Raw genomic sequence first — 17,404 nt, forward strand, 5'->3', positions numbered from 1 at the left:
AACATGCAGCTATGTACGTCTGCTGAAGAGTGACTTCTTCTGACTCTACAGTATTATTTGTATGTTTTTTACACAAGGCAAACATTTTTTTCCATTTCTGTTTTTTTTTGTTTCTTTCTTTCAAATATAATGTCTCCTGAACTATGTTTTTAATTGTGTGGTTATTCTATCGAATTCATATAATTCAAGCAATTTTAGCTTATCTATTCGCATAAATAAGAATTTGTTTTTTTTGTTTGACTATTTTGTAGGAGATTTGTTATGTGTCCGTTGCTAGCTACTCGTGTTTCCTTTGCCACCCTACATTTTAAATTTCTCCTGGGAAAGTCTACGATATTAGCAATTGTTCAAAACACCTGTACACAGCTCTGGCAAAAATTAAGAGACCACCACATCAAAACCCTGTCATGGGCAGCCCAATCTCCAGACCTGATCCCCATTGAAAACCTCTGGAATGTAATCAAGAGGATGATGGATAGTCACAAGCCAACAAAGAAGAACTGCTTAAATTTTTGCGCCAGAAGCAGTGTGAAAGACTGGTGGAAAGCATGCCAAGACGCATGAAAGCTGTGATTAAAAATCATGGTTATTCCACAAAATATTGATTTCTGAACTTTTCCTGAGTTAAAACATTAGTATTGTTGTTTCTAACTGATTATGAACTTGTTTTCTTTGCATTATTTGAGGTCTGGGAGAACTGTTTGTTTTTTTTATTTTGACCATTTTTGTTTGTTGATCTTGATACGTGGGTACTAGTGTTGAGCATTCCGATACCGCAAGTATCGGGTATCGGCCGATACTTGCGGGTATCGGAATTCCGATACCGAGATCCGATACTTTTGTGGTATCGGGTATCGGTATCGAAACAACATTAATGTAAAAATGTGTAAAAGAGAGAATTAAAATAAAAAATATTGCTATACTCACCTCTCCGACGCAGCCTGCACCTTACCGAGGGAAGCGGCAGCGTTCTTTGTTTAAAATTCGCGCTTTTCTTTCCTTACGTGAAGTCCCGGCTTGTGATTGGTCGCATGCCGCCCATGTGGCGGCGACGCAACCAATCACAGCAAGCCGTGACGTAATTTCAGGTCATTCAGTATTTTAAAATTATGCTCCGGCTTTGTGATTGGTTGCGTCGCAGTCACATGGGCGACGCAACCAATCACAGCAAGCCGTGACGTAATTTCAGGTCCTTAAGGATTTTAAACTTACGTCCCGGCTTTGTGATTGGTTGCGTCGCAGTCACATGGGCGCCGCAACCAATCACAAGCCGTGACGTCACGGGAGGCTGGACACGCGCGCATTTTAAAATGGGCGCGTGTCTAGCCTCCCGTGACGTCCCGGCTTGTGATTGGTTGCGGCGCGGTCAACCAATCACAAGCCGGGAGGCTGGACACGCGCGCATTTTAAAATGGGCGCGTGTCCAGCCTCCCGTGACGTCCTGGCTTGTGATTGGTTGCGGCGCGGTCAACCAATCACAAGCCGGGAGGCTGGACACGCGCGCATTTTAAAATTTTTAAAATGCGCGCGTGTCCAGCCTCCCGGCTTGTGATTGGTTGACCGCGCCGCAACCAATCACAAGCCGGGACGTCACGGGAGGCTGGACACGCGCCCATTTTAAAATGCGCGCGTGTCCAGCCTCCCGGCTTGTGATTGGTTGACCGCGCCGCAACCAATCACAAGCCGGGACGTCACGGGAGGCTGGACACGCGCCCATTTTAAAATGCGCGCGTGTCCAGCCTCCCGGCTTGTGATTGGTTGACCGCGCCGCAACCAATCACAAGCCGGGACGTCACGGGAGGCTGGACACGCGCCCATTTTAAAATGCGCGCGTGTCCAGCCTCCCGTGACGTCACGGCTTGTGATTGGTTGCGGCGCCCATGTGACTGCGACGCAACCAATCACAAAGCCGGGACGTAAGTTTAAAATCCTTAAGGACCTGAAATTACGTCACGGCTTGCTGTGATTGGTTGCGTCGCCCATGTGACTGCGACGCAACCAATCACAAAGCCGGAGCATAATTTTAAAATACTGAATGACCTGAAATTACGTCACGGCTTGCTGTGATTGGTTGCGTCGCCGCCACATGGGCGGCATGTGACCAATCACAAGCCGGGACTTCACGTAAGGAAAGAAAAGCGCAAATTTTAAACAAAGAACGCTGCCGCTTCCCTCGGTAAGGTGCAGGCTGCGTCGGAGAGGTGAGTATAGCAATATTTTTTATTTTAATTCTTTCTTTTACACATTAATATGGATCCCAGGGCCTGAAGGAGAGTTTCCTCTCCTTCAGACCCTGAGAACCATCAGGAATACCGTCCGATACTTGAGTCCCATTGACTTGTATTGGTATCGGGTATCGGTATCGGATTGGATCCGATACTTTGCCGGTATCGGCCGATACTTTCCGATACCGATACTTTCAAGTATCGGACGGTATCGCTCAACACTAGTGGGTACTGTTTTGCCACACAGCTCAGGACACTCCTGCACTAGCACAATAAGCATCTCAATATTTAAGTGAAGTGCCATTGTTAGTATCTCTTTGGAGGCATGAGCTTTTTTTAAAGGTTGCCAGGGTGGGTTTGGTTTACAACTTCCTGCATTGGGCTGAAGCAATTTCTTGGGCCAGTGGAGAACTTTTCAGGAAAATCGCATGGCATTCGGATTTCTATTGCTGAATGCAATCCGATTTCCGAATACAATCATACCATGCTGAGATTTTTTTTTTCGCGTCTGCACGATCTGGTCCGAGCTGAAAAAAATCGCAGATGAACACACAATCATAGAATAGCATTGGTCAGAAGGCAATTCGATTTTTAAACGGATTGAATTCATCTGATTTAATTGCAAGTGGGAGCAAGCCTTTACTTGAGTATTTGCAGCAGATTTTTCTTCTGCAAATATTGAACATGTGCCCACACCCATGGTGTGATTTTGGTCCTGAGATGGTGATGCTACGTCATGCACCGACTCTTCATCACCTCCACAAGACACAACACCAATTTTACCTACAGGTATCTCCTGTTATGTGGCTAGATCCTACTTGTCAACTTTCAGCTGCAAACCTTTTGGAAAAATGTTGCAAAATTTGATAATTAGCCGGAGACCTTTTTTGAATCTACTCCATGTTTATTTCCTCACTTATCCATACCCCATTCCCTGCCTCCTTGAATGAAAAAGCAGAAAGGTTTGTCATTTTTGTCTGGCATCATAAGAATTTAAAGAACACGACTAAGCTGCGTGCTATCAGATGTTTTAGCAGATATTACTCGACCAAATGTTATACTATGGGGCAGAGCAGATCTCCCATTATTTTTTCATGCAGATTCGGCATGAGAGAACAATCGCAGCATGCTGTGGTGGCTAAGATATTCGGATCACGCACGCCAATACAGGTCTATGGGTGTGTTTAAAACAACGGACTGCACTGTGAACATACCCTAAATGTAATTGATAGAAGATGTTGTGAAAATTATTTATGGACATTTATGTGCAAATAAAACTCTAAACCTTTGTCCTACTGAAATATAGCAATGGATCCGTGTAACTTTAATCACCAAGCCCTTTACAGAATATTTCTAGTAACTTTTTCGGTTTTTTATCTGACTAATACGGTCATCAACCCACATTGAAGATACCAGACTTACACCGTATAGTTTACTTCCTATGGGAAGAGACCAAGCTGCTAGCTATGTGAATTAAATTACATTTCATGCCTTAAACTCAGATTGCAGAGGTCTGCCAATATATCTCTCCCCTCCATGCACTCTCCTGTGTGAACTGTCTGAGGCTCTTCAACAAAGAGACAGTAGTCGCAATCACATTTCAAGGGCCATTCATGATTAAACTGTACAGCAAATTACATAGTGCTGATTTTCTTAAATTAAATCAAATTAATTCAAGCATCAGTGGGTCAGAAGAGAAAAAAGAAATGTCTTTTGATTTTTTTTTTTTTCATTTTACTTCTGACCTAATGACAATGACAAGCAGTTTAATTTAGGCTATTGAATTAATTTACTCGCCAGCAGTGCTTGCGGAATCTATAAGTATTCCTTATCACTATGTGGCTTCAATCACTTGAGTTCTCACTAAACTGAGTTCTTAATACAGCTACTTTGTATTCCTCCTTGCTGCATTATGTCATTCAAATGTCATAACAGAATTTTTCTATTTTTACCTCTTTTTTTCTCATAATATTCCTGCCTACAGTAAATTTCCAACTTAAATAAGTTACCTAGAAACTTGCTGATTGAAGGACAAGGCATGGGAAACCACCAAGGATTTTTTTTTACAAGGGTGTAGCTGGTAGGAGGGGAGGGTATACATATGGCCTTTGGCCACGCTCACATATTCAGTATTTGGTCGGTATTTTACATCAGTATCTGTAAGCCAAAACCAGGAAAGAGGAAATGTATAATAGGAACACGACGTCACCACTTCTGTATTCATCACCCACTACTGGTTTTGGGTTATAAATACTGATGTACATACTGACCAAATACTGTATGGCCGGCCTCACACTCAGCGTATCAAAATACGGTCCGTTTTTTACGGCCGTAATACGCAGAAAAGTCCCCAAAATAGTGATCCGTATGTCATCCGTAGGCAGGGTGTGTCAGCGTATTTTGCGCATGGCATCCTCCGTATGTAATCCGTATGGCATCCATACTGCGATATTTTCTTGCAGGCTTGCAAAACCGACATCTAATGGATTTATGTGCTCAAATGTTCGTTAAAACATATATACAGTATATATATATATATATATATATATATATATATATATATATATATATATATGTCATTGAGACACATATATATATATTCTGTATTTATATTTAATTCAGCGTGATATATGTGAAAAGCCGGTAATTCAATTGCCGGCTTTTCATTTCTCCTTCCCAAACCCGACATGATATGAGACATGGTTTACATGCAGTAAGCCATCTCATATCCCCCTTTTTTTGCATATTCCACACTACTAATGTTGGTAAAATGTGCAAAATTTTGGCGCTGTAGCTGGTAAAATAAAGGGTTAAATGGCGGAAAAAATTGGCGTGGGCTCCCGCGCAATTTTCTCCGCCAGAGTGGTAAAGCCAGTGACTGAGGGCAGATATTAATAGCCTAGAGAGGGTCCATGGTTATTGGCCCCCCTGGCTACAAACATCTGCCCCCAGCCACCCCAGAAAAGGCACATCTGGAAGATGCGCCTATTCTGGCACTTGGCCACTCTCTTCCCACTCCCGTGTAGCGGTGGGTTATGGGGTAATGAAGGGTTAATGTCACCTTGCTATTGTAAGGTGACATTAAGCCAGATTAATAATGGAGAGGCGTCAATTATGACACCTATCCATTATTAATCCAATTGTATGAAAGGGTTAAAAAAACACACACACATTATTAAAAAGTATTTTAATGAAATAAACACACAGGTTGTTTTAATATTTTATTGCTCTCTCAATCCACCTGAAGACCCTTTCTTGGAAAAATAATAAACCAACAATATACATACCTTCAGATGATCTGTCACGTCCCACAAAGTAAATCCATCTGAAGGGGTTAAATCATTTTACAGCCAGGAGCTATGCTAAAGCACTCGCTCGTGCCTGTAAACTCCCGGGTACTGAAAGGAAAGCTGGGTGATCTGTACTTACCTTGAGTTGCGGTGAGGCGCCCTCTGCTGGATGTCCTCATATGAACTCGAGCGTGGGAACTTTTCCAAGGCTCCAGTTCATGAGGACATCCAGCAGAGGGCGCATCACCGCAACTCAAGGTAAGTACAGATCATCCTGCTTTCCTTTCAGTACCCGGGGTTTACAGGCATGAGCGAGTGCTTTAGCACAGCTCCTGGCTGTCAAATGATTTAACCCCTTCAGATGGATTTACTTCGTGGGACGTGACAGATCATCTGAAGGTATGTATATTGTTGGTTTATTATTTTTCAGAGCCCCCTTTTTTCTACATTTATTTGCTTGGTCACACTGCAGATTACAGCCAAGTCATTGTAATAGAAGAGCGTGCAAATATTTGAATATATTTATTTATTTATTATTTTGCCCCAGGCATCAGATGTGGGTGTGCCAAAAAATCTGTCCTTTTTTTTGGTGCTATCTAATATTTTGTGGTGTCTTACAACATTTTTGTACACCATTTTGCTGCCCCAAAAATCTGTAGCTGGCCAAAAAATATTTAGCTACAGTTCTTAGATTTACCACTGTGAGTTATATGCCACATGCATCGCATATCATTGCTCAAAATATCTTTCAATTTTAGTACTCCTTTTTTTGGGTCATAGCCAACTTGTTGACACAATTTTGGTGTGCCCACATTTAGGTCAGTCTGTTATCTCAGGCTGATGGCTGGTGTATCTGTGGTGGAAAAATCTTTTATTCGTAGGCATGCGTTGCATAGTTCTGTCTGCTAGCCTTGTTCTACTCATTTTTGATTGTTTTCAAAAATTCACAAAAAACATAAAAAAAAATTATACAGTCTGTTATCTCAGGCTGAGGACTGTTGTATCTGTGGCGGAAAAATCTTTTATTCGCAGGCATACGTTGCATAGTTCTGTCTGCTAGCCTTGTTCTACTCATTTTTTCAAAAATTACCAGCAAAAATAAAAAAAATTATAGAGTCTGCTATATCAGGCTGAGGCCTGTGGTATCTGTGGTGGAAAAATCTTTTATTCGCAGGCATACATTATATAGTTCTGCCTGCTAGCCTTTGTCCACTCCTTTTTTATTGTTTTCAAAAATTCACAAAAAACATTAAAAAAAATTATACAGTCTGTTATCTCAGGCTCAGGACGGTTGTATCTGTGGTGGAAAAATCTTTTATTCTCAGGCATACGTTACATAGTTCTGTCTGATAGCCTTGTTCTTCTCATTTTTTATTGTTTTCAAAAATGACTAACAAATATAAAAAAAAAATTATACCGTCTGTTATAATTTTGCTGCTACAAGCAGTACAATTTTTGGCAAGGGTGTCTATGATGCCCATAGTATATTTTAAAAAAAAAAGTACCCCACATGGGGAAATATTTGTCAGCCCATGCACTGCGTGTATGGGCATTACAAGTTTAGGAGATCCGCTCCTTTACATTGGGCCTAGTTTTAAATGAGGCCTTCATCAATATCTCCTAATTCTCTGCCACTAGGTCACTATGGTTAATGTGTTCTGTGCTGCTACAGGCAATCCAATTTTTGGCAAGGGTGTCTATGATGCCCATAGTATATTTTTTAAAAATGTACCCCCTATGGGGAAATGTTTGTCAACCCATGCACTTCGAGCATGGGCGTTACAAGTCTAGGAGACCCGCTAATTAACATTGGGCCTAGTTTTTAATGAGCCCTTCATCAATATCTCCTCATACTCTGCCACTAGATCACCAGGGTTAACATGTTCTGTGCTACTACAGGCAGTCCAATTTTCGACAAGGGTGTCTATGATGCCCATAGTATATTTAAAAAAAATGTACCCTCCATGGGGAAATGTTTGACAGCCCATGCACTTTGTGTATGGGCATTAGAAGTCAAGGAGACCCGCTCCTTTACATTGGGCCTAGTTTTTTATAAGACCTTCCCCAACATTTCATCATTCTCTGTCACAAGAAAACCATTGTGAACGTGTTGTATGCTGCTACAGCCATTCAATTTTTTTTTGCAAGGGTGTTTTTATGATGCCCATTACTAATTTGAAACCAAAAACAAATGTTTCTCCCCTAGGGGGAAATGTGGTAAAAATGAGATTTGCGTATATTCTTCCCATTTATTCTTATATTTTCCATTTTTCATATCTCTGGACCATCCTCTAATGAGCTAGTGTATACTGTTGTGAATTCTGCTTTTGGGCTCCCTCCGGTGGTTGTAGGTGGTAATGCAGTTGCCCCTGAGTTGCAGCCCTGGTCAGGTGTATCTGCTGATTGCAGATCTGACTGGGGTATTTAGGCGTGCAGGATTCATTAGTCCTTGCCAGTTGTCAATTGTTGTTGGGAGGTGTAGGACCTCTGCCTGGTTCCTCCTGCCTTTCTGCCAAATCAGCAAAGATAAGTGTCTGGTTCTTTTTCCCTGTGGCACACATGTTGTGTGCTTCACAATTCAGTGCTATTCCTTGTGTTTTCTTGTCCAGCTTAGATTGTGTCAGTATTTTCTCAGTCTTGCTGGATTCCCTGGAGTGGCAGATATACATTTCATGTCTTTATTTAAATTGTGGGACTTTTTGTATTATCTGCTGTGGATATTTTTGGAAGGGTTTTAATACTGAATGCCTAGTTATCTGTCCTATCCTTTCCTATTTAGCTAGAGTGGCCTCTTCTGCTAAATACTGTTTTCTACCTGCTTGTGCCTATTCTTCTCCTACTCACAGTCATTATTTGTGGGGGGGCTGCCTATCCTTTGGGGGTCTGCTCTGAGGCAAGATAGCATTCCCATTTCCATCTATAGGGGTATTTAGTCCTCCGGCTGTGTCGAGGTGTCTAGGGAGTGTTAGGCACACCCCACGGCTACTTCTAGTTGCGGTGTTAGTTCAGGATTGCGGTCAGTACAAGTTCCACCGTCTCCAGAGAAAGTTTCATGCGGCTCCAAGGTCACCAGATCATAACAGTATACCTCTACAATACAAAAATATTGAAATTCTATTATATTATATTTTAATTTATATCCCTGTCTCTGAGCTGTTGCTAGGGAGAAACATATCTCGTTGGACACATTCTGACTTCAAATCTATGAACCTGTGTTCACCCCTCCCTTTTGTTATTTTATTTCTTAGGTGTATTCACATTTTTTAATTATTTGTTTGATTTCAGTATGATTTATCTTTGTCTCCTCATTCTCCACCACTAGATCAACTGTTATGGTTTCCAATGGCAAGGAAACATCAGAAGCATAGAATAAACGGACAAGCTCTCGGGTGATGGAAACTAGAGCTGACCGCGATGCTAAACCTACACACCACACTAGAAGTAGCCAGGGGGCATTCCTGCATTGTCTCTAGATGCCGCGCGCCAGCCGGAGAACTAACTACCCCTGGTAGAAGAAAACACAGTCCTGGCTTGCCTCCAGAGAATGTCCCCACAGGAGATAGCAGCCCCCCACATATGATAACGGTGAGAGCAGATGAAAAGACACACGTAGTATGAAAGCAGATTTAGCACAGAGAGGCCCGCTAACTAAATAGCAGAAAGATACAACAGAGGACTTCACGGTCAGCTGCAAAACCCTTCAAAACACCATCCTGAAATTACCTTAACTCATGTGACAACTCATGCCACTGGAGTGGTAATTTCAGCCCAACAAGAGCTTCCAGCTGCAGAGATTCACATAAGTGCAAACTGGACAAAACATACAAAAATAGACTTAAGGACTAAAGTGTCCAACTTAGCTGAGCAGAAAACTGGGAGCAGGAACATGCAACAGAATCACTCTGGATACATTGATGGCCAGCATTAGAATGACTGAGGAGCAAGGTTAAATAGGATACTCCCACATCCTGATAGGAACAGGTGAACTGAGAAGGCAAAGCTTGCAGGACACCAGTACCACAAGAGACCACCGGGGGAGCCCACGAACCGAATCACAACAGTACCCCCCCCTTAAGGAGGGGGCACCGAACCCTCACAAGAACCACCAGGGCGATCTGGATGAGCCCTATGAAAGGCACGGACCAAATCAGAAGCATGAACATCAGAAGCTGTAACCCAAGAATTATCCTCTTGACCGTAGCCCTTCCATTTCACCAGATATTGAAGTCTTCGTCTGGAAACACGGGAGTCCAAGATTTTCTCCACCACGTACTCCAATTCACCCTCAACCAGCACAGGAGCAGGAGGCTCAACAGAAGGCACAAGTGGTACCTCATATGTCATGATCTCTGCAGGCAGAGATCATAGCAAGCCTATAGAGGGACAAGCTCTCGGAAGATGGAACTATACTGACCATGAACTAAGCCTGCCGCGCAACTAGAAATAGCCAGGTAGCATTTCCTATTTAAAGCTAGATGCCCAGCTCTGGCCTAAGACCTAAATAGCTAGCAGAGGGAAATATAAGACCTGGCTCACCTCTAGAGAAATATTCCAAAGAAGACAGTAGCCCCCCACATATAATGACGGTGAGTTCAGATGAAACAACAAACGCAGCAGGAAAATAGTCTTAGCAAATTTGAGGTCCGCTTACTAGATAGCAGAAGACAGATAGTATACTTTCATGGTCAGCAGAAAAATACTAACAAAACACCATCCAGAGATTACCTTAAACTCTGGCATTAACTCATAACGCCAGAGTAGCAATCCCTGATCGACGAGAGCTTTCCAGACACAGTAACAAAACTTCAGCTGCGAACTGGAACAAATAGGCAAAACAAAACATGGACAAAAGTCCAACTTATCAGTAGTTGTCTAGAAGCAGGAACAAGCACTGAGAGGCATCAGATAACATTGATGACCGGCAAGAAACCACCAGAGAAATGAGCTTAAATAGCGACACCCACTACTGATGGAATCAGGTGAAACAGGAAAGAGGATGACAAGTCCAATTCCACAAGCGGCCACCGGGGGAGCCCAGAATCCAAATTCACAACAGTACCCCCCCCTCAAGGAGGGGGCACCGAACCCTCACCAGATCCACCAGGGCGACCAGGATGAGCCCTATGGAAGGCACGAACAAGATCAGAAGCATGAACATCAGATGCATTGACCCAAGAATTATCCTCCTGGCCGTAACCCTTCCAGTTGACCAGATACTGGAGTTTCCGTCTGGAAACACGAGAGTCCAAAATTTTCTCCACAACGTACTCCAACTCACCCTCAACCAACACCGGAGCAGGAGGCTCAAGAGAAGGTACAACAGGTACCTCATACCTGCGCAATAACGACCGATGAAAAACGTTATGAATGGAAAAGGACGCAGGGAGGTCCAAACGGAAAGAAACAGGATTAAGAATCTCCAATATTCTATAAGGGCCGATGAACCGAGGTTTAAACTTAGGAGAAGAGACCCTCATAGGGACAAAACGAGAAGACAACCACACTAAATCTCCAACACAAAGCCGAGAACCAACACGACGATGACGGTTGGCAAAACGCTGAGTCTTCTCCTGTGACAACTTCAAATTGTCCATAACCTGCCCCCAGATGTGATGCAATCTCTCCACCACCGCATCCACTCCAGGACAATCCGAGGATTCCACCTGACCGGAGGAAAATCGAGGGTGAAACCCCGAATTACAGAAAAACGGGGACACCAAGGTGGAAGAACTGGCCCGATTATTGAGGGCGAACTCTGCCAATGGCAAAAAAGCAACCCAATCATCCTGGTCAGCAGAGACAAAACACCTCAGATATGTCTCAAGGGTCTGATTAGTCCGCTCGGTCTGGCCATTAGTCTGAGGGTGAAAAGCAGATGAAAAAGACAAATCTATGCCCATCCTAGCACAGAATGCCCGCCAAAATCTAGACACAAATTGGGTACCTCTGTCAGAAACAATATTCTCAGGAATACCGTGCAATCGGACAACATTCTGAAAAAACAGAGGAACCAACTCAGAAGAAGAAGGCAACTTGGGCAGAGGAACCAAATGGACCATTTTAGAGAAACGGTCACAGACCACCCAGATGACAGACATCTTCTGGGAAACAGGCAGATCTGAAATAAAATCCATCGAGATGTGTGTCCAAGGCCTCTTAGGAATAGGCAAGGGCAACAGCAGTCCGCTAGCCCGAGAACTACAAGACTTGGCCCGAGCACAAACGTCACATGACTGCACAAAGACTCGCACATCTCGTGACAGAGAAGGCCACCAGAAGGATCTTGCCACCAAATCCCTGGTACCAAAAATTCCGGGATGACCTGCCAATGCAGAAGAATGTACCTCAGAGATGACTCTGCTGGTCCAATCATCCGGAACAAACAGTCTATCAGGCGGACAACGATCCGGTCTATCCGCCTGAAACTCTTGCAAGGACCGCCGCAGATCAGGAGAAACGGCCGACAAAATTACTCCCTCCCTAAGGATACCTGTGGGTTCAGAATTACCAGGAGAGTCCGGGTCAAAACTCCTAGAAAGGGCATCTGCCTTAACATTCTTAGAACCCGGTAGGTATGACACCACAAAATTAAAGCGAGAAAAAAATAAAGACCAGCGCGCCTGTCTAGGATTCAGGCGTCTGGCAGTCTCAAGATAAATCAAATTTTTGTGGTCAGTCAATACCACCACCTGATGCCTAGCCCCCTCGAGCCAATGGCGCCACTCCTCAAACGCCCACTTCATGGCCAAAAGCTCCCGATTCCCAACATCATAATTCCGCTCTGCGGGCGAAAATTTGCGAGAAAAGAAGGCACAAGGCCTAATGACGGAGCAGTCGGAACCTTTCTGCGACAACACTGCCCCAGCTCCGATCTCCGAAGCGTCAACCTCAACCTGAAAAGGCAGATTCACATCAGGCTGACGCAACACAGGGGCAGAGGCAAAACGGCGCTTAAGCTCCTGAAAGGCCTCTACAGCATGAGGGGACCAATTAGCAACATCAGCGCCTTGTCTGGTCAAATCAGTCAGTGGTTTAACGACATCCGAAAAACCAGCAATAAATCGGCGGTAAAAGTTGGCAAAGCCCAAAAATCTCTGAAGACCCTTAAGAGAGGAGGGCTGAGTCCAGTCACAAATAGCTTGCACCTTGACGGGATCCATCTCAATGGAAGAGGGAGAAAAAATATACCCCAAAAAGGAAATTTTCTGGACCCCAAAAACGCACTTAGACCCCTTCACACATAAAGAATTAGACCGCAGAACCTGAAAAACTCTCCTGACCTGCTGGACATGAGAGTCCCAGTCATCAGAAAAAATCAGAATATCATCCAGATATATTATTGTCAGGTGCACACAGAGCATACAGAGATTAGGAAGAGAGAGAGAAAAAAGACTGCAGCAAGGCAGACTGGAAGAAAAAAAAAAAAAAAAAAAAAAAATTCCAGCAGACTTCTTATAACTCTCCTTTCTCAACCTGGGTCTTTAACACTTTAAGGGTGGCCGGTCAAACTGTCATGATCTCTGCAGGCAGAGATCATAGCAAGCCTATAGAGGGACAAGCTCTCGGAAGATGGAACTATACTGACCATGAACTAAGCCTGCCGCGCAACTAGAAATAGCCAGGTAGCATTTCCTATTTAAAGCTAGATGCCCAGCTCTGGCCTAAGACCTAAATAGCTAGCAGAGGGAAATATAAGACCTGGCTCACCTCTAGAGAAATATTCCAAAGAAGACAGTAGCCCCCCACATATAATGACGGTGAGTTCAGATGAAACAACAAACGCAGCAGGAAAATAGTCTTAGCAAATTTGAGGTCCGCTTACTAGATAGCAGAAGACAGATAGTATACTTTCATGGTCAGCAGAAAAATACTAACAAAACACCATCCAGAGATTACCTTAAACTCTGGCATTAACTCATAACGCCAGAGTAGCAATCCCTGATCGACGAGAGCTTTCCAGACACAGTAACAAAACTTCAGCTGCGAACTGGAACAAATAGGCAAAACAAAACATGGACAAAAGTCCAACTTATCAGTAGTTGTCTAGAAGCAGGAACAAGCACTGAGAGGCATCAGATAACATTGATGACCGGCAAGAAACCACCAGAGAAATGAGCTTAAATAGCGACACCCACTACTGATGGAATCAGGTGAAACAGGAAAGAGGATGACAAGTCCAATTCCACAAGCGGCCACCGGGGGAGCCCAGAATCCAAATTCACAACACTCATACCTCCGCAATAATGACCGATGGAAGACATTATGGATAGCAAAGGATGCTGGGAGGTCCAAACGAAAAGACACAGGGTTAAGAATTTCCAAAATCTTATAAGGACCGATGAACCGAGGCTTAAACTTAGGAGAAGAGACCCTCATAGGGACAAAACGGGAGGACAACCACACCAAGTCCCCAACACGAAGACGAGGACCAACACGATGATGGCGATTAGCAAAACGTTGAGTCCTCTCCTGGGACAACTCCAAATTGTCCACCACCTGCCCCCAAATATGATGCAACCTATCCACCATGGTATCCACTCCAGGACAATCCGAAGACTCCACCTGACCAGATGAAAAACGAGGATGGAACCCTGAATTGCAAAAGAAAGGGGAGACCAAAGTGGCAGAACTGGCCCGATTATTAAGGGCAAACTCAGCCAACGGCAAAAAGGAGACCCAGTCATCCTGATCAGCAGACACGAAACACCTCAAATAAGTCTCCAAGGTCTGATTAGTACGTTCCGTCTGGCCATTTGTCTGGGGATGAAATGCAGACGAAAAAGACAAATCAATGCCCATCCTGGCACAAAACGCCCGCCAAAATCTGGACACAAACTGGGATCCCCTGTCGGAAACGATATTCTCCGGAATACCATGCAGCCGAACCACATTCTGAAAAAACAGGGGCACCAACTCAGATGAGGAAGGCAGCTTGGGCAAGGGCACCAAATGAACCATCTTAGAAAAGCGGTCACACACCACCCAAATGACGGACATCTTCTGAGAAACAGGGAGATCAGAAATAAAATCCATAGAGATGTGTGTCCAAGGCCTCTTAGGAACAGGCAAGGGCAACAACAACCCACTAGCCCGAGAACAACAAGGCTTGGCCCGAGCACAAACATCGCAAGACTGCACAAAAGTACGCACGTCCCGAGACAGGGAAGGCCACCAGAAGGACCTAGCCACCAAATCTCTGGTACCAAAAATTCCCGGATGACCTGCCAACGCAGAAGAATGAACCTCCGAGATGACTCTATTGGTCCACTCATCCGGCACAAACAATCTACCAGGCGGACAACGATCAGGCCGATCCGCCTGAAACTCTTGTAAAGCACGTCGCAGGTCTGGGAAGACAGCAGACAATATCACCCCATCCTTAAGTATACCCGTAGGTTTAGAATCACCAGGGGAATCAGGTTCAAAACTCCTAGAAAGGGCATCCGCCTTCACATTCTTAGTACCTGGCAGATACGAAACCACAAAATTAAACCGGGAGAAAAACAACGACCAGCGCGCCTGTCTAGGATTCAGACGTCTGGCCGACTCAAGATAAATCAAATTTTTGTGATCAGTCAAGACCACCACCTGATGTTTAGCACCCTCAAGCCAATGACGCCACTCCTCGAATGCCCACTTCATCGCCAAAAGCTCCCGATTACCGACGTCATAATTTCGCTCGGCGGGCGAAAATTTTCGAGAAAAGAACGCACAAGGTCTCATCAGTGAACAATCCGAACTTTTCTGCGACAAAACCGCCCCCGCTCCGATCTCGGAAGCATCAACTTCCACCTAAAAAGGAAGAGAAACATCAGGCTGGCACAACACCGGAGCAGAAGAAAAACGGCGCTTAAGCTCCCGAAAGGCCTCCACAGCAGCAGGAGACCAATCTGCAACATCAGCACCCTTTAAAGGTATAGGAACTTCCAGAGGCTCTAGATCAAACCCACAGCGCCTGGCAAAGGACCAATCCATAAGACTCAAAGCGGCGCCAGAATCCACATACGCATCCGCAACAATAGAAGATAACGAACAAATTAGAGTTACAGACAAAATAAACTTGGACTGCAAAGTGCCAATAGCAGAGGATTTATCAACTTTCTTTGTTCGTTTAGAGCATGCTGATATAACATGAGTAGAATTTCCACAATAGAAGCACAAATGATTTTTGCGCCTATAAATCTGTCGTTCACTTCTGGACAGAAAGCTATCACATTGCATACTCTGTGGTGCCTCTTCAGAAGACACCGCCAACTGCTGCACAGGTTTGCGTTCCCGTAAACGCCGATCAATCTGAATTGCCATTGTCATGGACTCATTCAGACCAGTAGACGCAGGAAACCCCACCATGACGTCTTTTACAGCATCAGAGAGACCTTCTCTGAAAATTGCCGCCAGAGCGCACTCATTCCACTGAGTAAGCACAGACCATTTTCGAAATTTTTGGCAATATATTTCGGCTTCATCTTGCCCCTGAGAGAGGGCTATTAGGGCTTTCTCAGCCTGAATCTCCAAATTTGGTTCCTCATAAAGCAACCCCAAAGCCAGAAAAAACGCATCCACATTGAGCAACGCAGGATCCCCTGGTGCCAATGAAAATGCCCAATTTTGGGGGTCACCCCGCAGTAAAGAAATAACAATTTTTACTTGCTGGGCAGGATCTCCAGCAGAATGAGATCTCAGCGAAAGAAACAATTTACAATTGTATTTAAAATTTAGAAAACAAGATCGATCTCCAGAAAAAAACTCCGGTATAGGAATTTTAGGTTCAGACCGAGGAGCATGTAACAAAAAATCTTGTATATTCTGAACTTTAGAGGCAAGATTATTCAAATTGGTAGCCAGACTCTGGGGATCCATATTTCAACAGATAAAGTCTGAGCCATTCAGGGGTTAAGAGGAGAGGAAAACAGGAGACTGCAATTAGAGCTGGAGTGCAACTTCAGAGGAAGGAAAAAAAAAAAAAAGTTTCACACAGTTCCTTTTCTCTCCTGCTTCAGCCTATAGATTAAACATTTGGGCTGGCCATACTGTTATGGTTTCCAATGGCAAGGAAACATCAGAAGCATAGAATAAACGGACAAGCTCTCGGGTGATGGAAACTAGAGCTGACCGCGATGCTAAACCTACACACCACACTAGAAGTAGCCAGGGGGCATTCCTGCGTTGTCTCTAGATGCCGCGCGCCAGCCGGAGAACTAACTACCCCTGGTAGAAGAAAACACATTCCTGGCTTGCCTCCAGAGAATGTCCCCACAGGAGATAGCAGCCCCCCACATATAATAACGGTGAGAGCAGATGAAAAGACACACGTAGTATGAAAGCAGATTTAGCACAGAGAGGCCCGCTAACTAAATAGCAGAAAGATACAACAGAGGACTTCGCGGTCAGCTGCAAAACCCTTCAAAACACCATCCTGAAATTACCTTAACTCATGTGACAACTCATGCCACTGGAGTGGTAATTTCAGCCCAACAAGAGCTTCCAGCTGCAGAGATTCACATAAGTGCAAACTGGACAAAACATACAAAAATAGACTTAAGGACTAAAGTGTCCAACTTAGCTGAGCAGAAAACTGGGAGCAGGAACATGCAACAGAATCACTCTGGATACATTGATGGCCAGCATTAGAATGACTGAGGAGCAAGGTTAAATAGGATACTCCCACATCCTGATAGGAACAGGTGAACTGAGAAGGCAAAGCTTGCAGGACACCAGTACCACAAGAGACCACCGGGGGAGCCCACGAACCGAATCACAACAATCAACAGTGTTTCCGTGTTCTGTGCTGCTACAGGCAATCCAAATTTTTGCAAGGGTGTCTATGATGCCCATAAAATATTTTTAAAAATGGTACCCCCAATGGGGAAATGTTTGTCAGCCCATGCA

This window comes from Ranitomeya variabilis, chromosome 5 (genome assembly GCF_051348905.1).
Source record: "Ranitomeya variabilis isolate aRanVar5 chromosome 5, aRanVar5.hap1, whole genome shotgun sequence".
Classification (NCBI taxonomy): domain Eukaryota; kingdom Metazoa; phylum Chordata; class Amphibia; order Anura; family Dendrobatidae; genus Ranitomeya; species Ranitomeya variabilis.